Here is a 21,776-nt window from a genome sequence, read left to right as displayed (position 1 = left end):
TACGAACGCCGGTCTGGACACGAATGTCGGCAGCCGCGTTTGCTCGGTTTCAAGGGCTCGCGGTCACGTGGTCGTGGAGGGTAGGAAAGTGAAGAAAGACTCGCGCGTGTGATAGCGATGGGTGGAGAAAAGCTTAAAATATGACATAGGGGATAAGGGTATGGAGGTGGTATATTAACAAATTACCTAGTAGAGGTGAGAGCCATGTAGTTAATCCTAAAGGCCAAAGACAAAGTGTGAAAATTAAAATTGGTAAATCAGAAATCATACTGAGAAAATAACATTGTAAAAACTATGGGAAACATTGAAAAAACGTCACAGTGAGTTCACACAAGACATGCTACATTGCTCCAGCAAGCAACTATTACAGGTAGCACGAGAGTTCAATTCTATCGTTGAGGCCGAATGGCTTCTGTGTAGAAAGTCTATAAATCCAGGTGTTTTCACGTTGTAGAAGGTGTTTTGTGTTGTCCCGACCTTCAATTTTAGATACAGTTTCAAGTATGATAAACTTGAGTTGAGAGATGTTGTATTTCTCATCTTGGAAGTGTGTGGCTACTGACGATTTTGTGGATTTTAGCCGGATGTTAGATTTGTGTTCTGTAAGTCTTATTTAGATTTTTCGTTGTGTCTTGCCTATATAAAGTTTGCCACAGGGACATTTAAGAGCGTAGATCACATTGCTGGAGTCACATGTAGCGTTGACCTTGAGTTTGACAGTGTGTCCCTTCATAGGGTGGTTGATGACATTTCCTCGAATGATGCTGTTACAGTTCCCGCAGTTCAGACACGGTTTGGTGCCTGTGTATTTCGATGTCGTGGAAGGTCTGTGTTGGACTAGTTCTCCTAGGTTTTGTGCCCTGGTATAGGCAAATAATGGTAGTTCCCTGAAAATGTGTCCAAAATCTGGTTCCAAATTCAATAGTGGCCAGTGTTGGTTGATAATCCGTTTAAATTTCATGGTTGCTGTAGAAAATTTAGAAACTACCACTGTGCGGGTTTGTTGTCGTTTGTCGGTGGATTGTAGAAGTTTCAGTCTTTCAATGTTAGCAACTTTGTTTTTGGATTCTTCAATGTTATTCTCAGGGTACCCTCTGTGTTTGAATTTAATAGCTACTTCCTCAATGCGTTGTTTAGATTTGGTAGGGTCTGATGTGATTCTTTTAGCCCGTGCCATTTGGGAAAATGGTAGGTACTTTTTGAGGTTTGGTTCGTGAAAACTAGCAAAATGTAGCATATTGTTCCTGTCGGTGGGTTTAGTGAAGAGATCAGTTTCAAGGTTCTGTTGGTTTATAGTGACTTTGACGTCCAAGAAATTCACGCTGGTGTCTGATATCTCCCATGTCAATTGAATCTGTTCGTCAATTTGGTTGAATTCCGTCAGTAGTTTTTGTAGTTTCATCTTTGAGTCTTTCCAGACAATGAAAATGTCATCTATATATCTGGTTAGGAGCAGTAGGTTTTTGGTCCATTCTTCATTCTTGAAGATGTGACTTTCCTCATATTGTTGCATAAAGATGTTAGCGTATGCAGGTACCGCTGAATTGCCCATAGCCATGCCATGCTCTCACCTCTACTAGGTAATTTGTTAATATACCACCTCCATACCCTTATCCCCTACGTCATATTTTAAGCTTTTCTCCACCCATCGCTATCACACGCGCGAGTCTTTCTTCACTTTCCTACCCTCCACGACCACGTGACCGCGAGCCCTTGAAACCGAGCAAACGCGGCTGCCGACATTCGTGTCCAGACCGGCGTTCGTAAAAGACCCGTTTCTCTCGGAACCTTAAAATTCAGGTTAGTTCTCTCTACGTGCTCACACGAGCTGACTATGATTGAACCTTAATTTTCTTCCTTCCACCGCGCACCGGCACTAACGATACCCCCTGACTTTTCTTCTTACAGAGACCCACCACCACAATCTTTGAAAACACGTAAGACCTTGCTTATGTCTGTTCCGGTATTTTTTACGGATTTCCACACGGTATCCCTGGTTTTTTAAGGTGACCACGTAATTCACCAAGCTGTCTCCCCCACACAGTTTCCGTCTACCCCACGATGTACACCCTATTTACAACACGTTATTCTCTTCTTTTATCACAGTATCCTTTTCCCTGATGAAGGGGCGCACAATGGCCCCGAAATGCATTGGATCTATATAAAGGAAAGTGTTATGCTCTGAATGCTAAGAGTTAAAGCTATATCATATGTTCAACGAAGAAACTACCAATGACAATATACTTTGAATAAAATGTAACAAACGATCTACAAAAAACAGTTTGGAATTCCTAATCTTTGGGAAGAGTTTATGAGTGCACACGAGGATGAGATCAGTGGCCACTGATCTCACTTTTTTCCACTGGGTAAGAAATGTCAGATGTCAACAACTTACCCTTGACAATATTCCAGTATCTAGTCAATTTATGATCTCATATCTGCCCCTCAAAATATGTTTTCCTTTAAAACATGTAGACAAAGACAGGGCCCATAGATAGTCACAGAGGTCAATTAAAGATTTACTTAGATTCTCAACAGTCTTCAAGGCATCAGAATATTTATTCTTTTTTATGTGTTGAATAGCACAGATGTTAGCACACTTTACATTGGGTTGAGCATTTGTTTCTGGAATTTCTGTTTTCACCTTGGATATGCAGATTTTGTGCTAAATAACTTGATGTGTGTAGTGTAAAGCCTTTAAAAATGTCCCATTTGTCCTCAGGGAACTGGCAGTCTCTCCAGAATTACGGGCCCAATCGAATTCATGGATTGGTGGCTGATCTTGGTGCTGTGCAAGAAGAGCAACGGTGGCCAACCTTGCTGCCATAAGCAAGAGCTGCACTAGTGGCGGACTTCACGGCTGTAACAAAGAACTGTTGTAAGTGTATATATTAAAGTACTTTTGTCTTCTAAGTAAAACACTGCGCTGGACAATCATGTATTGTGCTGCTGTTTGGTTGCTGAGTTCTGAGCCTACACATACCCGTACTACCTCCCTGAGATGCCTGTGACTGCTCACCAAAGAAACCACTGAGACTCAAGCACTGAAGGCAAGGGTTGGTTTTGGCCCAGTTTGCAAACCCTTCGTAGGAAATACCCCTGAACATCAGAGGCAAACAAACCCAGCCTCAACGCCTGAGGCCCACTAGCTCCTGCTTTCCCTGTGACCTTCCTAACTGGCCTGATGGTATCCATTTGTGGATCAGCATCAATGTTTTTGTTGGATGAACTTAAGAGAAATTCAGTTTTGTCTGGACTGACCTTTAGGAAGTGTTTGGAAAGCCAGGCCTGGGTTATGCCATTTATAAATGCCTTGATCACGGCTAATTCTGAGATGGAACTCAGTGTGGTCAGACTATGGGTGTATTCAGTAGATTATGGGTAGCAAGAGGTTTGAGTGGTGCCCAGCTGCACCAATTTGAAACAGAAAATATAAGCATTCAATCATTCAAATCATCTTTATTCGGCAGAAAATCTGCCAGAAAAGCCAATTGAGGCTGCGTGCAGTGGAAATAAAAATAAACATTGACATTCAGATTACACACGTTTATACAGCTGGTAGGTGACATTTAAGAGCTCAGCATGAAAGGAGAGTCCCCACACCTAAGGTCTCCAAGTTGGAAGACACCAGCTCCAAAGCTTCCTTAAACAGATGCTCACAGGTCAAATGTAAATAGCCCAGGAGTTCCTAGGTGGAAGTCTGTCCAAAGTGTGCCATTTCTGTAGCTGCCCAAGTCAAGGTGTCGGGGTGAAGCGCCCTTAGCAGGAAGCCGCCCCCCTGCCTGGGACACTGCAGACCCGGGAGGGATCAGCCAGTCCAAGGGTCTGCAGTGGGAGGCCCCAGACTCCTGTGGGCCAAAACGAAAACCCACCCATGAATCCACGTTTTGACGCCATTAACAAGTTACTGCTTTCTCTTAGCGTCGCGAGATGGAGAGGAGATACAGAGCAGTCTTAAACGGCATTGATCGACAAAAGTACCCCAGAGAGGTTAATTCGGGGGTGGGGGGCTATAAGGTATTCTTCAGCTGAAAGGTCCTTCGGCGGGGCCTTGAGGTGAACAGGCCGCCGCCCCTCAACCTCTTCGGGCACTGTCTTCCGCGAGAGGTGGGATTCGAAATGGATTTGAAATACGGTAGACCCTGAACAAATGTAAATAAATGTATAAATAATTAAAAGTGAACCCGATGTGAAAGGCTTCTCATTGTTTCGGGTTTTCTGGTCTGTACCTAAACTCAACGTCTTTGCTGTAATAAAGTTGCATCAATTTGTTGTTCCCCCTGACGGTGCTGCCTTGCTTGAAGGTGTTCTTTTGCGTGTTCCTGTGCGTGTTCCTGGGTGAGCGTGCGTGTTCCTGTGTTCCTGTGCGTGTTCTTGTGTGAGCGTGCGTGTTCTTGTGTGAGTGTGCGTGTTCCTGTGAGAGCGCTCCAGCTGTGCGCGTGGTCGGGTGAGGAGGTGTGGTCCTGCTAAGCAGCAGCTGTGACTCCCCTCGCCGCTCCGTCTCCCAGGAGTTCGCATCCGTCGTTCTGCGCTTTAGCCCGTGTCTTGTGGTTAGGCGCTGTGTTTTAGCGCAACTCTCTTAAGAGCACACGGAAAGTGGGAGCCCGCCAGCAGAAGGGGCTGTCAGATTAGGCGTGGAAGCTGGTTGAGACTTCTTGATAATTACAGGAACTCTTCCCGCTTTGAGAATTGGAGTGAGAGAGAAGGATGCAAAATGGACCGTGGGGGTTTAGTGAGAGCGTGAGAATGAGAGAGAGGGGGTGGCCAGTGTCTGACTGAGAGATGGTGTTAGACAAAGAGATGAGACAGAGAGAGAAGGTGAGCATGAAGGACGGAGGGAATAGAGAGACAGATGCGGGATACATTCACTTGTATAACTCGTGGACGAGTGGGGAGTGGCCGGAACGGGTGATGCGCTCTGCGCAGGCACTCGGAGGGAGAATCCCAGCTGGCAGAACTTCGGACCGGAGCCATGCCCACCAGCGGCTCGCAGGGGGCACGGGTTTGTACTGTGGCTCTGTGTGGCAGCCCTGCGCACCAGGGGTTCTTGCGCTGAAGGTCGATCAGAGGCAGTAGGGCTTGACCCTGCAAGAACTCTCTCCACTCTCAGGGGCAGCAGCGTAGGGGTCAGAACCCATGGAATGAGACCCGGGGGCACTCTGCACCCTAAGGGACTAAGGCACGCAGGTTCAGTAACCTGTGCGTCCGCAGGGACTGAGGCACGAGCCGCTCCGCTATTTCAGGGGCAGAGAAACCCTAGCCCCCGAGTTTCTCAGGCGCAGGAGGCTGGGAGGGGGGGTGGGGGGGTTCAGTGCTCTGACGCTCTCAGGGACCGAGGCAGAGGGACGCTTTGCAAAGCAGGGAACTGAGAGACATCAGTACCGTGCACTCTCAGGAGTTAGGATACGCGGACATTGCACTCTCAGGGGCTGGGACATCGGAGTTAGTAACTTCCCACCCTCAAGGGCTGAAACTGGGGGACGTTACACTCTCGGGTGTGACATGGGGGCTCCCGGCGCTCGCAGGGGCTGAGAATGTGCGCTCTCGTCGACCGAGGTAGGATCTCTGCAATCTCAGGGACTGGGAGACAGGGTCAGCCCACTCGGGACCACTAGAAGAGACAGCCCCGCGAGGCCTCTGTGCACTTTCCACGGTCAGACCTGCGAGTGGTGCGCAGCCGTTTGTTAGGAGATGCGCAGACACGGAGGGGTCGCGCAAACTGCGCTCATAGGGGCTGACCAGAGACGAAGGAGCGCGGGGGGTGGTGGTGGGGGAGTGGGGCGTTGATTCCACACTCTCAGGGTCTGACCATGCACAGGTGCCCGACAAACTCCACAGCCTAAGGGGCTGACCAGACACAGGGGCCCGACAAAGGGGCTCAGCCACATCCACAACCTTAGGGTCTGACTAGACGTAGGAGCCCGGCAAAATCCACACCTCAGTGGCTGGCCTGACACAGGGTCTCAGCCGCCTCCACAGCATCAGGGGGTCGGCAAACTCCACAGCTCAGAGACTGACCAGACACAGGGGCTCAACAGGCAGACCCCACAGACTCAGGGACTGACCATAAACAGGGGCTCAGCCGCCTCCACAGCCTCAGTGGCTGACCAGACACAGGGGCTCAGCCGCCTCCACAGCCTATGGGGCTGGCCAGACACAGGGGCTCAGCCGCCTCCACAGCCTCAGAGGCTGGCCAGACACAGGGGCTCAGCCGCCTCCACAGCCTCAGGGGCTGGCCAGACACAGGGGCTCAGCCGCCTCCACAGCCTCAGGGGCTGGCCAGACACAGGGGCTCAGCCGCCTCCACAGCCTCAGAGGCTGGCCAGACACAGGGGCTCAGCCGCCTCCACAGCCTCAGGGGCTGGCCAGACACAGGGGCTCAGCCGCCTCCACAGCCTCAGGGGCTGGCCAGACACAGGGGCTCAGCCGCCTCCACAGCCTCAGGGGCTGGCCAGATACAGGGTCTCGGCAGACTCCAGCGCCCCGAGGCCATCCTGCGGCAGTGACTTGCTCGGGTGGTCCCTGCTCCCGTGCGCTGCCCCCAGAGCCCCCTCCACCCTGGTGCACAGCTCTCCCAGCGACTGAGGCGGCGGTTTCCACAGCCACAGCTTTGTATTCCCAGTCTTTCTGCAAACCTCCCCCTCCACCCCCACCACACACACACACACATTCCCCTGGTTTGAACCACCAGTGCACCACCGCCGGGACTGAAAGGGCACCACCACCAGCACACAACCCCTGTGACTGAGGAGGGACCAGCACACCACCCCTGTGACTGAGGAGGGACCAGCACACCACCCCTGGGACTGAGGAGGGACCAGCACACCACTCATGAGACTGAGGAGACACCACCACCAGCACACCACCCCTGGGTCCGGGGAGGCACCACCAGCACACCACCCCTGGGACTGAGGAGGCACCACCAGCACACCACCCCTGGGACTGAGGAGGCACCACCAGCACACCACCCCTGTGACTGAGGAGGCACCACCAGCACACCACCCCTGGGACTGAGGAGGCACCACCACCAGCACACCACCCCTGAGACTGAAGAGGCACCAGCACACTACCCCTGGGACTGAGGAGGCACCACCAGCACACCACCCCTGGGACTGAGGAGGCACCAGCACACCACCCCTGGGACTGAGAAGGCACCCCCAGCACACCACCCCTGGGACTGAGGAGGCACTAGCAGCACACCACCCCTGGGACTGAGGAGGCACCAGCACACCACCCCTGGGACTGAGGAGGCACCAGCACACCACCCCTGAGACTGAGGAGGCACCAGCACACCACCCCTGGGACTGAGGAGGCACCACCAGCACACCACCCCTGGGACTGAGGAGGCACCAGCACACCACCCCTGAGACTGAGGAGACACCACCACCAGCACACCACCCCTGAGACTGAGGAAGGACCAGCACACCACCCCTGGCACTGAGGAGACACCACCACCAGCACACCACCCCTTAAACTGAGGAGACATCACCACCAGCACACCACCCCTGAGACTGAGGAGACACCACTACGAGCACACCACCCCTGAGACTGAGGAGGCACCAGCACACCACCCCTGGGACTGAGGAGGCACCACCAGCACACCACCCCTGGGACTGAGGAGGCACCAGCACACCACCCCTGAGACTGAGGAGACACCACCACCAGCACACCACCCCTGAGACTGAGGAAGGACCAGCACACCACCCCTGGCACTGAGGAGACACCACCACCAGCACACCACCCCTTAAACTGAGGAGACATCACCACCAGCACACCACCCCTGGCACTGAGGAGACACCACCACACCACTCATGAGACTGACGAGGCACCAACATACCACCCCTGTGACTGAGGAGGGGTCCGCAGCACACCACCCCTGGCACTGAGGAGACACCTGCACACCACCCCTGAGACCGAGGAGACACCAGCACACCACCCCTGAGAACGAGGAGACCCCAGCACACCACCCCTGGGACTGAGGAGGCACTAGCAGCACACAACTGCCTGGCACACCACCCTTGGGACAGAGAAGGCACCCCCAGCACACCACCCCTGGGACTGGGGAGGAACTACCAGCGTACCACTCCCTGTGAATGAGGCGCTACGACCAGCGCGGCACTCCCTGGGGCTGAGAAGCCTCGACCAGCACAGCACTCACAAGAGCTGAGGAGCCACGGCCAGCACAGCACTCACTGGGGCTGAAGCAGCTGGAGCAGGACGACGCCCTCTGGAACCCAGGAGCCTCGACCCCCAGCACAGCACTCCCTGCAGCCGAGGAAAGAACTGCTCCTCGCCGGGCGTCTGACCGACCACCTTTACCCCTCTCAGACACCCCATTCTTCATCTTCCTGCACCCCGACTTTTCCTGCGAGGACACCTTGGAATCATTCGAGAACCATCTCCCACTCCTCAGGTAAGCGAAGGGTTTTGTTGGAAAAAAATACAGTGTCCACACATTATGCATTTAGGTGTTTATTCGGTGGGTTTTTGTAAAGTCTGCGTGGCATTTTTCGTGCGCAGACTGAGTCACGGGTGTGTGCGCGGGGGTGTCGCGGGCATGCAGCGTCGGGGGCTTCTACAATGAATCACGCGCGGGTCTGGGACTTTTGCGAGACAGGAGTATGAGGGTCCCTTTCAATATCTCTCACTGCGAGTGAGTTTATGTGTGCGAGTAAGCAAATGAGGGAGTTAGTGAGTGAGGACGTATGTGTGGGTGAATTAGGGTGTGTGGGGGTGCGTGTTTGTGTGCCAGGCGAGTGAGTGAGTATGAGAATTTCTGTAGCACACGGTGCGGTATTCTGTATTCAAACCCGGCGCCCCTCGAACCGGCCCACCCAGTGTACTGCGCTGAGCCCCAGGTCTTATTTGCTGGTGAGTGAGTGTTTGGGCGTGTGAGTGTGTGCTAGAAAAGATGTATGGTACAGACGGGGTTGGACATGCTGTGGCGATCAGTGCACAACATACATGTGATCTCACACGACCGAGTGAGCGAGCAGGTCATGAAGCGCGCTCGCTCCGTTAGACTGAAGTCCCTCAGTGTGACCGGTCCGTAACTGCGTAGATGGCCCGCTTGTCTCGCCTCAGTCCTCAGTCGGGAGTCGCGGCAACACTCCGGACCTAGCCTCTCCCGGGCGCCCCTGGTGGGGGATGGGGCTGGCGCTGCGGTCACTCTGGGGCAGGAAGGACGGACAAGGACCCCTTTCTCTCTCCGTCCTGCCGGGGTCACAGTGTCGGGGAGCCACTGAGGCGGGAGGGAGGGGTGCAGAGCACTCAACAGTGGCAGAAAAGTTCATTTTATTGAGGCAACTACAGGTGTCTGCAGTGTGCTTTACTAAGTCGTGGCGCAGCATCGTCTCACCTTTTATACGCATTGAGTCGCGATAGCCCCTGTGCACCCCCTCCACTGATGCCCCTGCACCCCTTTCTTTCTGTAGTAACAGCATACCCTGCCCTCTCGTTAACTAGCGGTCTTCCTGGGCAGGACGGGTACCGCAAGTGCTAGAGAGCGCAGTACTTTTCAGTTAGGAGTCCTGCTGCTGAGAACAGCCTCATCGGCTGCTGGACAGTGCCCGGGCGGAGGGGGACAGCGCCCAGGGTGGATGACCCTTCATACCGGGGTATAGCCAGACGGCTGCCCTGGACAGTGCCCGGGCGGAGGGGGACAGCGCCCAAGGTGGAGGGGCCCTTTATACGGAGGTACAGCCAGATGGTTGTCCTGGACAGGCTCAGCGCCCAGGGTGGAAGGGCCCTTCGTACCGGGGTACAGCCCTGGACAGCGCCCAGGGTATGGGGCCGTTTATACCGGGGTACAGAGAGAGGGTTGCCGGGGGCAGGGGCTCTTTGTATCGGGGTACAGCGAAAGGACTGCTGCGTAATCACACTTAGGCACGACAACAAGTGGCAGAAGCTGAACAACGAGCTGTGTAGAAAAGGGGGGCTCCCCAAAGACACCCGACAAGCCAATCAGATGCCACCACACCCTCACTGCAACATACACCGGGATGGGGGAATGGGAGGCGGGGGCTGTGGGGAAAAGGAGAGACAGAAAGAGAGAGGAAGGGGAGGGCGGACGAGAGAGAGAGAGTTTAAGAGAGAGCGAGAGGGAAACGACCCGGGGAGGGGGTGCTGAGACGGAGACATAAAGGCGAGGCAGAGAGGGAGAAAGGGGAGGGCGAGCGAGAGAGAGTTTAAGAGCGAGCGTTCGAAGGGGGGGCGAGGGGGGAGAAAGACGGGGACATAAAGAAATATCGAAGTGACTAAGCAAGGGTGGGGGTGAAAGCAAAGGACATTGAGCGGGAGGTAAATAGTTGAAGAGGGTAGAGAGCGAAAGAGACGGAGAGAAGGAGACGGATGTATGTAAGAAGATGCAGAGGGACAGGTAAAGAGAGGCAACGAGAGAGGGTAGAGCAAAAGAGGGCGATAAAAAGATGTAATAGAAAGAGATAGGGAGCAACAAAAGGAGGTATAGATGGGAGGAGAAAAGGGAAGAAATTTAGAGAGGAAAGAGAGACGATGGAAGTAGAAAATAAACATAATTGGGGTAGGGAAGAGAAGTGCGTATGGGCGTGGTTGGTTGAGGTAAGAGGAGGTGGGGGGGCTGCAATGGGAGAGATGAGGACGATGAGGTAGGAAAGAAAGAATTCTAGGGAGGTAACCTTGAATTGAAAAAAGGGATCGAGAAAGGAGGGGTCAGAAAGGGGGTGAACGGTACAGAGCAGAGGGCGGGAGTTTGGGGCAAAGAAGTGATGGAATGCGAGGAGGTGCACGTGCAGAGGGATGGTCTGGAGGGAGGAAGACGGGCAGTGACGCCATGGAAGCGGGTGGGAGAAGCGAGGTGGAAATAAGGGCAGGAACAATGAGGGAGAGAGTTAGTGTGAGAGAGGAATTTGTGAAGTGGCGGGGGGAGGGAGGCTCCCAGACAGAGCCCCTCGTTAGATGGCCCCTTACAAAAAAGTGACATAGTTGAACATGAGGGGTTGTCAATGAAAGTGGGAGAAGGAAACAAGGTTTATGAGAGAAGAGGGGACTATGGAAAGAAAAGGCGAGAGTGGATAGGCGGAGAGGCGAAGGTAAGACCGGGCTGGAGCGGGTAAGGGTGGAAGCAACGAGAAGGCAGACGCGGGAGAGAACACTGAGGGGGTCAAAGGGAACGGGGAGAGACGGAGGGAAGGATGATGAAAGTTAGTTAAGTGCAAAATGGGCGTTAAAAGTGTCCGAAATTCGGAAGGGGAAGGGGGGGGGGCAGAGACAAATTAATATAATGGTGAAGAGAACGCGGAGGTGTAAAGTGGGTATTGGAGTCAGAAAGGTGTCAGAAAGAGAATGTGGCGATGGTAATTAGGGCGACACAGAAAGAGTGCGTGAGAAGGAGAAGGGAGGGGCAAGGGAGGGCAGATAAGGGATGTGGTTAATGAAGAAAGAACAGACTCATCTTTTTCAATAGTATCGAAAAGGAAAATAATAAATCGGATAATAGGCATTTACCCTCTGACGGACCGTCCAAAATTCACCCCCATATCTTTTATTTTCACTGTATTTCCTGGAGATGGGAGGCGGGGGAGTACCTTTGCCCCCTCCCCCACCCCCAGCTGATGGGTGGCCTCCTGCCATATCTGAAGCTTTCCTCGTGGTCGCCATTATTTTTCGCAGAGGTAGACCCCAAATTTGTGGCAGAAACCACGAAAATAATCGAATATCGGCCACTTCGCCATGCCGCAGTGGAATGGCGCCCAGTGGACACTTTTCTCGTTTCAAGACATAGACCTGAACAGCTCTGAGAGATTTCTCCCGCGTGTGAGAAACATTTATACACTTTTGCTCTCTGGGGCCACAGTTTTGTGCATGGACACCCCGGACAGTATAAAACATATAAAGGAAAAAAAAAATAATGGCAGGCATTGCATGAAAAGGTTCGCCCTCACTAGGGTGGGCGTTTGAACAGCACGCCCACTGGCGTTCTGGGCGCCAAGATTCTCGACCTCTGAGGCTGGGCAGAGAAAAACAGGCGACGGTACAGCTGACAGTTTTTTGGGGCTGCCTTGTTGGGGTCCTCGCTAAATTAGTCCATTTTCTCGTTTTATAAGTGGGCCATCCGGTGAATGACGTTAGAATAATGTCAAAATCTCGGCTGAAACCGACCATCAAATGAAAGAGAATTCTGGAATACCCTTTGCTGCTGATTGTTAGAGATGCAGACCTGGGTGAAAATAAATGTTTTTCTGTTTTCACTGGCTGGCCCCTATAACTATATGACCCTGAGTGCTCAATCACAGACATACCTGTTGAGTGTGGTAATGGTCTGACGTTGGTGGAATGAGACGATACTTCGGACTGGATCTAAAGCAACTCGTTTACCAGAGTAGATAATGTTAGGGGAATGCTACAACAATATTAGGAGGAGGAAGATGGCCAGAGATTGTTTCTAGAAGGGAGTTAGGGAACCTATCCTATCCCCTGAGCGAGTCTGGCGGGGGCTTCAAGCATGGAGGTCCGCAGGCCAGTGCATTCCTTGTTGGATCCCACATTCAGAAGCAAAGAAAAGAGCAGAGATTGTCTTAGAAAGCTTCAATGGAGGAAATGGGTTAGTTGCGAAGACCTCCACCCAGAGACCGACCGGTCAATAACCACAATCAGCACTTGAGTCTCCTTTTCTCACGATGCTGGGTCCCTCTAGTTGAATCACACAAAGATTTACCCAGATAAGTTTGTCTTGTAGAGAGTGAAGCTCAAACATATTTAGAAGGGATTAACTCCATGCAGAGAAACAGAAATCTCTGTAAACTCAACCCGAAGAAAAACACAGAGAAATCCATATGAGAGGATTGACATCATGAATTGAAAGAACTCAAACCAGAAATTGACCAGGTGGGCGTGACGAAGGTCACTACAAAAACACACTAATTCTGAGCCTCCTCAGAACTAGGGGTGGGTATAACTGGTGTAATTCTCTCTAGGGCATTGCACACAATGTATGCAAAAGTGCTCATAATTATGTGAAATTGTATAAGAAGTGTTATCCAGCATTTAGCTCTATTTTCGTAGTACAGAATGCATTGTCGTGCCCGAAATGGGCCAGAGAATGCATTATGCCCTAAAACATAGCACTAAATGCTACAGGAAACGAACAACAGCAGCCAGGAACTGTTTGCTCTCTCTTAGTTCATTGTTCCTGTGCTCTTGCAGTAGGATTTTTCGACCCAAATTACTCTTAACCCCTTCGACGCTGATGACGAGCTGGGCTCGTCATGAGGTAGCCTCCTCGCACGCTCATGACGAGCCCAGCTCGTCACGTAACATGCGATTTTTAAAAACCCAGCGTACGGGCGGAATTCCGCCCGCACGCATGCGGTTAATTACTCAAGCTGGTGTAATTGCATCATTTTGGAAATTTTGTATCACAAGAGAAATGCGTAATTACTGAAATTACCCCTATTACTCCAGCGTAATCAACATTTCTCCCAGTCCTCCTCAGAACCCTCTTGTAAGAAATTGGGTTTTTGGTTGTCAAGGATGTGGGTTATTACTAGTTGCAAAATATGTGGGCCGTTCACAAATAATAAGTCCACAATTGTCTTTTTACTGGGAACTAGGTACCCATTTGTAGAACTTGACTCTTTCAGGGTAGCTAAGCAGAGCGGTCCAAGGTCTACTCGGGGGAGGTGGTGTGAGCTATTAATCCAAATTCGCTAGTACATAACAACAACACAAATTATTGTCTAGTCTGTGTTTTTTCTATTCAAAAGGAAAAGTGCTTTTATTACGCACACACACACACAAACACATACACACACTGCTATGTACTACACATTAACTTACAAAAATATATATTGACGTAGTTGGAAGTACCTTATATCAGATTACATCCCTAGTGGGTCATGAACCCCATAATCGCAATACCCCCCATCACGTATTCCAGATGCAACATCACATTATAAGGGAGTATCATTTTAAGAAAGGCTGGCTTACCTACTTTGAGAGGGTCTCACCACATTTATAAAACAACCACATGTTATGACTCACCATTGCATCACATTTTAATATATATTTTTTTTAAATATTTTTAATTATTGCAAAAACTCAGGTTACACAGCTTCAGGCCTACAACCCCACGGGCCGGCCGCAACATATGCATAGTGGATAGGACACAAACACTGCGCTACACAGCCCGACAGCCAACAACCCGGGGGTCCGGCGGCACATTCCAATCTTTCGTGAAGTGGGATTTCAAAGCATTCCCCCAACGTGTCATATGTGATTCACTTATGTATTTTCTGGATGAAACCACCTCCAAGCTTCTGCCAGTTTCTTGTGCCGAAGCGCACCCTACCGGTAGCTAGACCTGTGTAACCTCAACTCTGTGAACTTACTTCAGCTCTACGTGCCCTCAACATGCCAACTCCCCCCCCGCCCCCTCCCTCATGTAGTCTACTTGTGTTACGTCTCCAAATCTAAAGGTGTGACAACCTAGTTTTGCACCCTGCCACTACCGCAGCTCCCATGCTCCACAGTACACCATTGCATCACATTTAAGTAAATGGAAACAGCGCTACAAGTCATAAGCATTCCTTATAATAGTATATGTTGCATTGGCAGTATCAGTAGGGTTAATAAAGCATTTTAACATCAAAAACATGTCAGAGTATTTTTTTTTTACAAATAATAGACTACCACAGTACATATAGGACCAACCAGAAGGAACCCTCGCATTCCAAATCTCAAGAACAATAGCTCCAGCTCTGTGAGCGGTGAAAATGAGGATAAATCACTCCTGGGGTCATGAATCCACAACGCCCCAAGAAGACCTGGCCTAATTTGTCAGTCAATAAACTGTGGGGGCTGCTGCACCTTCAAAACCCCCCACAATTCACTTAAGCACGCTGGTAGTGCCCATACTCAAGTTGGGGCCAACACGTGAAAGGAAACATACAAAACCAAGCCTCTTCAAGGCATTATGGGGTGCTTCTGAGGACCGGTGGTGAATTTTATGAGCGGTTGGCAAGAGTGAGTGTGTTGCTGCATGCCACCTTTCTTCGCTTTGTTTCTTTGCTTTTTGGGTGCCCAGTCCCACCCTGAAAACCCACAAGCTTAAGGGTTCATTGGAGGCGGCAAGGGGGATGTCTCAGGCCCCCCCCCAGCTCTCAGCAGGCAGCTCCTGTGCAGAACAGGAGCTAGCATCTTTCCTTCTGCTCCTGCAATTGTCGAGCAAGCCCTCTTTTGGTCCCGGAGAGTGCGGGCCGGGAGTTGGAAGATTGGCATGACTTGCCTCCCAGACATGGGGACAGGGATGGACAACATTCTGACCAGGTTATGTTGCAATCTGCAGGGGATGGGGTTCCAAGCCTTTTCTCTTGCGGTGGCTTCTTGGGAGGCCACTGGGAGCAGGATTGCGTTCAGGAAGAGGGCTCCAAACACAAACCCTCCCCAAATGACATTGAATCATAAAGCCAAGTCGACCTCCTAGTGCCTGGCCCATGCTGGAGAGATTTTAAGAAGTAGCATCAGAACGTTATGCATCTGTTTTTCTGTTGTTTTCTTCTTCCTGGGTCAACATTTTGAATGAGTATATCTCTGGCCCCATAGCACCCACTTTCATCATCTTTGGCTTACTTTCTTTTTCTTGTGACGAGCCCTAGCCACCAGAAAGTTTTAGGAGCCAGGCATATCTTGCCAATCCTAGGAAGCTACATCATTCCTTTAGCTCTGTCCCAACACTTGTGCACAGAGTTCTGGGACAATCCAAAATGGTGGCTTCAAGTTGTCTGTGCAAAGAGCTCACCTGAGAGCTTCACCTCCTCCCCTTGATGACACAGCTGCCTGATCCTTTCACACCAAAACTTTAAAGGTGAGCCGCCACTGTGTTGGCTGACAAAGGCCTGGAATCTGATTCTGAGCTGAGCCAGGGAAACATAACAAATCCTAAAGTCCCATAATGTGTAAATGTAGATTGTTGGGGACTGGAAATTTATATTTAGGGTGCATGTTTAACTCTACTTTGTTAACTTGTTGGACCCTGTACCATGTTGTGCAGTGAAAATGTACTTAAGTGCAAACCTCTCCTATAATGAATACACAGAGTAAGAACTAAAGACCAACAGTGTAAATGCTTGCTCACATTGTAACGTACACCTACGGTCAGCACCAATCTCTGAAGAGTCCCTTCTGCAACAAGCTACCTGTGTGCATATACTGAGTCTCACACACACAGCCTTCACGTGTGCACACGCGAGTACACACATGTTCATGTGTAACCATCTTTCCCTAACCTTATCTTATAAGGCCAACAGTGGTGGTTTACACACACTGTCCAGTTCCTGTGATTATACAGCGAGTGAGACTCATGTAGTGAGACTCTTGCACTGTAAAGTAAAGTCCACATTTGTAAAGCGCACAATCACCCGTAAGGGTCTCTAGGCGCTGGGGGCCGTCGGGAAGATTAAGCGAGCTATTGCCCAGAGTCACATGGTGCTGGGCTAACCTGCCGCCGGAGCCGGGGATCGAACCGTGGTCCCCAGATTCCAGCGTCAGTCGCCCTGGCCGTGGCGCCACACCTCTCCCTCCACTGTAAAGGTCCAATAACTAGATAGTCAAAAGTGAAAAATCTTGGAACACCAAATGAGTGAAACCATTTGCTACACATCTCAATACCCCAAAAGACATTGTGGAAAAATACAAAATTTGAACTTACAAATTGCCTGGCTAGCAATGTTTGAGCTTAGCAAACACAAGGAGATGATGCACTGAGTGCTGAAACTTTTCAGAGACTCATCCCCAGAAAAAAGATGTGAGTTGAATTCATCATTGTTCTTTAGCTCACTTCACCACCCTAGTTCAGACCCAGCTACATGAAAATCCGTCTTGACCGTGTGCCTCATGGGAACAGTCCAGCCCGAACTGCCAAGCTAGGTCTTCCCTGGGCCAGAAACAAGCATGCTGGGAATGGTTTCAGGGTAACACCCATCATCAGCCAGGCTAGGTTGAATCCAGTGACAAAGCGAGCAAGAGACCAACGTCTGAGCATACCCTGTCAACTTAGAGCAAAAAAGCAAACACAAGGAGATGATGGGCAGAGCTCTGAACCTTTTCAGACACTCACTCCCAGTCACAGATCTGGGTTGAAACCATCATTGTCCTTTAGCTCACTTCACCCCCCCCCCCCAGTTCAGACCCAGCTATATGCAAATCAGTCTTGACCCTGTGCCTCATGGGAACAGTCCAGCCCGAACTGCCAAGCCAGGTCCAACCTGGAGGAGAAACAAGCATTCTGGGACCGGTTTCAGGGTAACATCCTCATCAGCCAGGCTACCTTGAAACCAGTGGCAAAGTGAGCAAGAGACCAACATCTGGGCATACCCTGTCAAATTAGACCAAACAAAGCAAACACAAGGAGATGATAAACGGAGCACTGAAACTTTTCAGACACTCACCCCAGTCACAGATCTGGGTTGAATCCATCATAGTTCTTTAGCTCACTTCGTCACCTGAGTTCAGGCCCAGCTATATGCAAATCCGTCTTGACTCTGTGCCTCATGGGAACAGTCCAGCCTGAACTGCCAAGCCAGGTCTTCTAAGGATCGGAAACAATCACCCTGGTACCAATTTCGGGATAACACACGTCTTCAGCCAGGCTACTTTGAATCCAATGGCAAAGTGAGCTAGGGACCCACATTTGGGCATTCCCTGACTACTTAGGGCGAACAAAGGAAACACAATGAGATGATGGACAGAGTGCTCCCAGTACTCAATTTTTTATGTCAAGGTAAGTTATGAACAACTGACCTAGCTCTAGCCTGGGCGTTATATAGTAAAGTACATTCAGCTATAGCCCTCCTGGTCAGCACTAATACTATTAGGATAACACTCAGCAGTCAGGCAGCCGACTGTAGCTCATACATGCTGTGTAATAATTCCCTTTTGCTGCTTAACTATCTTATTTGTGAGAGGTTAAAAAAGAAAAATAAGTATAGAACTGAATCAATTCTATATGATTACTAGCCAGCCGGATAGTGGGATTTAATCCAATGTATTCTTAGTTATCAAAACACAAGACAATACGTAGTGGGATACAATCCTATATCCAGAGACACAATGGTCCTCATCCTGGGATCTTCCCCCTCCGCCTGGGTCGACTCCTGGTGGCCCCCAGCCCTGGGCACCACACCCAAGCCAACCGACCACGCACGCAACCTGGGCTTCATCCTGGACCCCTCCCTCTCGATGACCAGACAAGTCAACGCCGTCTCCTCATCGTGGTTCAACACCCTGCGTATGCTTCGCAAGATCTTCCGCTGGATCCCGACCGAGACCAGGAAGACTGTCACCCAGGCACTCGTCACCAGCCGACTGGACTACGGAAACGCCCTCTACGCCGGAACCACAGCCAAGCTACAGAAAAGACTCCAGCGTATCCAGAACGCCTCCGCCCGACTCATCCTGGATGTGCCCCGACGCAGCCACATCTCCAGCCACCTGAGGATCCTGCACTGGCTCCCCGTCGACAAGAGGATCACGTTCCGGCTCCTCACCCACGCACACAAGTCTCTCCACGACCTGGGCCCCAAGTACCTCAACGACCGCCTGACCTTCTACACGCCCACCCGCCAGCTACGGTCCACCAGCCTCGCCCTCGCAGCCGTACCACGCATCCGAAGAGCCACCGCCGGAGGAAGATCCTTCTCTTACCTGGCTGCCAAGACTTGGAACTCCCTCCCCATCCACCTTCGGCTGACCCAGGACCATCTCGCCTTCAGGAAACAACTCAAGACCTGGCTGTTCGAGCAGTAGCATACCCCTCCCCCCAAGCGCCTTGAGACCCTCCCGGGTGAGTAGTGCGCTATACAAATGGCATGATTGATTGATTGATTGAATGGCGAGGTAGTTTGATAAGAATAGGTCACACATGAACAAAAGGACAAAACATTCAGGCATAACAAAAAGCTTGTTAAAAAATGTGAAGGATGAAACAAGCGTAATAATTAACACAGCCGTGACACAGGTTCACAAAGATAATTATCTTTTTATGCTGTGCCACAGGTTTACAAAGATAATTATCTTTGTAAACCTGTTTCACGGCTGTGTTAATTATTACGCTTGTTTCATCTTTCATATTTTTAACAAGCTTTTCGTTTTGCCTGAATGTTTTTTCCTACAGGATTGTATCCCACAGCATATTGTCTTGTGTTTTGATAACTAAGAATAAATTGGATTAAATCCCACTATCCGGCTGGATAGTAATCATATAGAATTGATTCCGTTCTATACTTATTTTTCTTTATTAACCTCCCACAAGGACCGTTGTCCGTTATACAAATTGATACCCAAGGTCCTTGCCTACCTAATTGGGTTCCCTTGTGTTTGTTAAAATCGCTTAACTATCTTAAACTTACATAAATCAGATCTGTTACGGGTCATGTCCATCATCAAGTACCTTACCAGTCCACAACAAAAAAATCAATCCATCACCAACTGAACAGGCATGGAATAGCTGAATAAATCTGCCACATTTCGCTGGCAAATGGAGGACGCTGATTTCGTCTGCAACTGCATGTCCCAACGAGCAACATACTATGACTGCTCCATAACATCAATGACAATCATGTATGTGATGATAATGACGAAGTTCTCAGCAGTTCCATCCACCATTTCTCACTCTTACCTACGCCTACTCAGCACCAAAACCTTTAAACAAAATACCTCAGAAAAGACAACCCAGTAAGGTAATCATAACATAAAGGGACCTGCAGAGCTGTGCAACACTCCCAGCCTACTGAAAACCATAAACTGAGTGACTGTCTCTCACACTTCTTCATCTATCAAACTGCTAAGCTCTGTACCACATGAAATGATAACCGCACCTTGGTGCTCAGTATGCATGACATGGAAACACTTCCCAGATAGGATCAAAACAAAGGCAACACCTTTCCACCCACACCCACAACATGGTCTAGCATGCTACCCATGTTGGCAAGGGCATCATTACCCCACATAGGGGTAGTAAGTACTATATAATGTTGCAATCCAAACACCAGTCCAGTGCTTTCCCCGACTGGATTGCATAGGGGGTCAAAGATAGATACTACTGTAAGGTGGTTGACTGGGTCGAATAATGTTGAGAGTTATAACTCAGCTGATGATAGTAGAGCGGATGTGGTGATGGTGGGAGTAGGTGAGAAAGATGCGCACGTGAAAGCAGGCTAAGTTGAGTGAAGGTGGTGGAAAACAGATTTTAGAGCGTGGAATAACTGTAAGGAGGGAGTCCAGGTTGTGGTAGATGAAAAAAAAAGAAAGTTGCTGCAATACCAAGTGTCCCAGTGTGTCTTAGGAGAAGGGTTGTTGAGAGACAAGATGGTGGTTAAAAAGAGGAGTCAGCGTCAATTTCCCAATCTTCTGCTCAGAAGCAGAACTGTATAAACAGATGGACAGGGAGAGTAAAGTTGGGAGAGCTAGGTGAACTCAAACCATTCACAAGATGTTTTAGAGGGGAGAGAGTGGCAAAGAGTGGGTAGGAAAGTTCTTTGGAATGGACCTGACAGGGCAATGCAGGGATAAACTGGAGTATGGAGATGAGCGCAGATGTAGGCAGGAGTCATTATGTAGGAGTATTAAAGAGTATCAGGTGGAGGGCATGAGGGCAGAGGGCAGGGTTACATTTAGTGGAAGAGGTTACAATATGTCATAGGGCACTGAAAAACCACTGGCGAGTTGTTTTAAGGATTCGCCATTTTCACTCCTTTAGGAGGTGAATAAGCCTCTTTGTCATGAGTCAGTGGTTAGTGGGGGAAATCATGGAGTCAAGGTGCCGGCCAGAGAGGAAGTCACCTCACAGTTGTTCACTGTTAACACGTCTTAAAAGGAGGAATGAGATGTGTTGATGAGGATTTGCTTGGGGTAGAGCGGAGAGTGAGTGTGAAGTGAGAATTTGTGTTTTGAAATGGGGGCATCAGTGAATGGTGCAACTGAAGTGCATAATGTGTGATGTTTTCAAGATAAATACTACTTTTCTAATGTCTCTTTGTCTCAGTATTATGTCATGTTGTTGTGGAGCACAGGCCCATAAAATGAAAGGAGCTATGGAATGCTTCTTGGCACACTCCAGTGTGGACTCTTAGCAAACAGGCTGCGGGACTGAGAGCCCCCACCGTGTAACCTGGGAGGTGCTTCTGTTACTTTGGGAGATGCTTGAACGTAACTCCAGACGGTGCTGCAAGACAGAGAAGAGGCCAGGGCGGCAGAGTGTGTGCAATGGAAAGGGGTGGAAGACTAAGAGAGCGGAAGCAAGGAAAGGAAAGAGAATGCGAGTGTGAGGGACAGAAAGAGTATAGGAGAACGAGAGCTTGCTACTGATGACGTCAAGGCCAAGAGCGACAGATGACAAAGGCAGGTGGACTAGGCTCTGAACAGGCTGTGACAGGGAGTCGTAGGGACAGACAGCATGGGCGACAGAGCGGAGTGGAATGTTCGAGAATACGGTATGGGAATGGAAGGGAAAGAAGAGGTGGTGAAGGGGAGGAGAGGGAAGGGACGTGACACATGGGAGCTCCAGGGGTGGGCAAGTAGTGGAAAGGGGAGTATCAGGAGTTTATGTAAAAGTAGATGAGTGAGAGTGAGGAATGGTGAGGGGTGAAGGGTGCCTAAGATTAAGTTTGTTATAGTCAGGTGGGTTATATAATATACTATTGAACATGTTAAAATTGTTATTGAGTGAGATTTGCTTGATGGGAAGAGTTGGAAGGCGCAGTGCATAAGACCTGGGCGCAAAAGAGATTTTGACTCACTGCTTT

General features: G+C 50.1%; 1 protein-coding gene across 5 annotated transcripts in view; it reads left to right on the top strand.

Annotated features, from left to right (window-relative positions):
- Nucleotides 1-5,416: 5,416 nt before the first annotated feature.
- The window catches only part of LOC144822437 (transient receptor potential cation channel subfamily V member 1-like), a 238,168-nt gene continuing 221,808 nt past the window's right edge, over nucleotides 5,417-21,776 (top strand). The window contains exons 1-2 of one of the 5 annotated variants that reach the window (XM_078679957.1): nucleotides 7,094-7,250; nucleotides 7,991-8,413. The gene's annotated coding sequence lies outside the window, so the exon portion shown is untranslated. Of the gene's footprint in view, nucleotides 5,443-7,093; nucleotides 7,251-7,866; nucleotides 8,414-10,306; nucleotides 10,379-10,844; nucleotides 11,070-21,776 lie in introns of those variants that run through there. The other 4 variants (XM_078679961.1, XM_078679958.1, XM_078679960.1 and 1 more) reach the window with 4 other exon arrangements.

This window comes from Lissotriton helveticus, chromosome 3_1 (assembly GCF_964261635.1).
Source record: "Lissotriton helveticus chromosome 3_1, aLisHel1.1, whole genome shotgun sequence".
NCBI lineage: Eukaryota > Metazoa > Chordata > Amphibia > Caudata > Salamandridae > Lissotriton > Lissotriton helveticus.
This window is presented reverse-complemented; position numbering and strand designations above follow the sequence as displayed.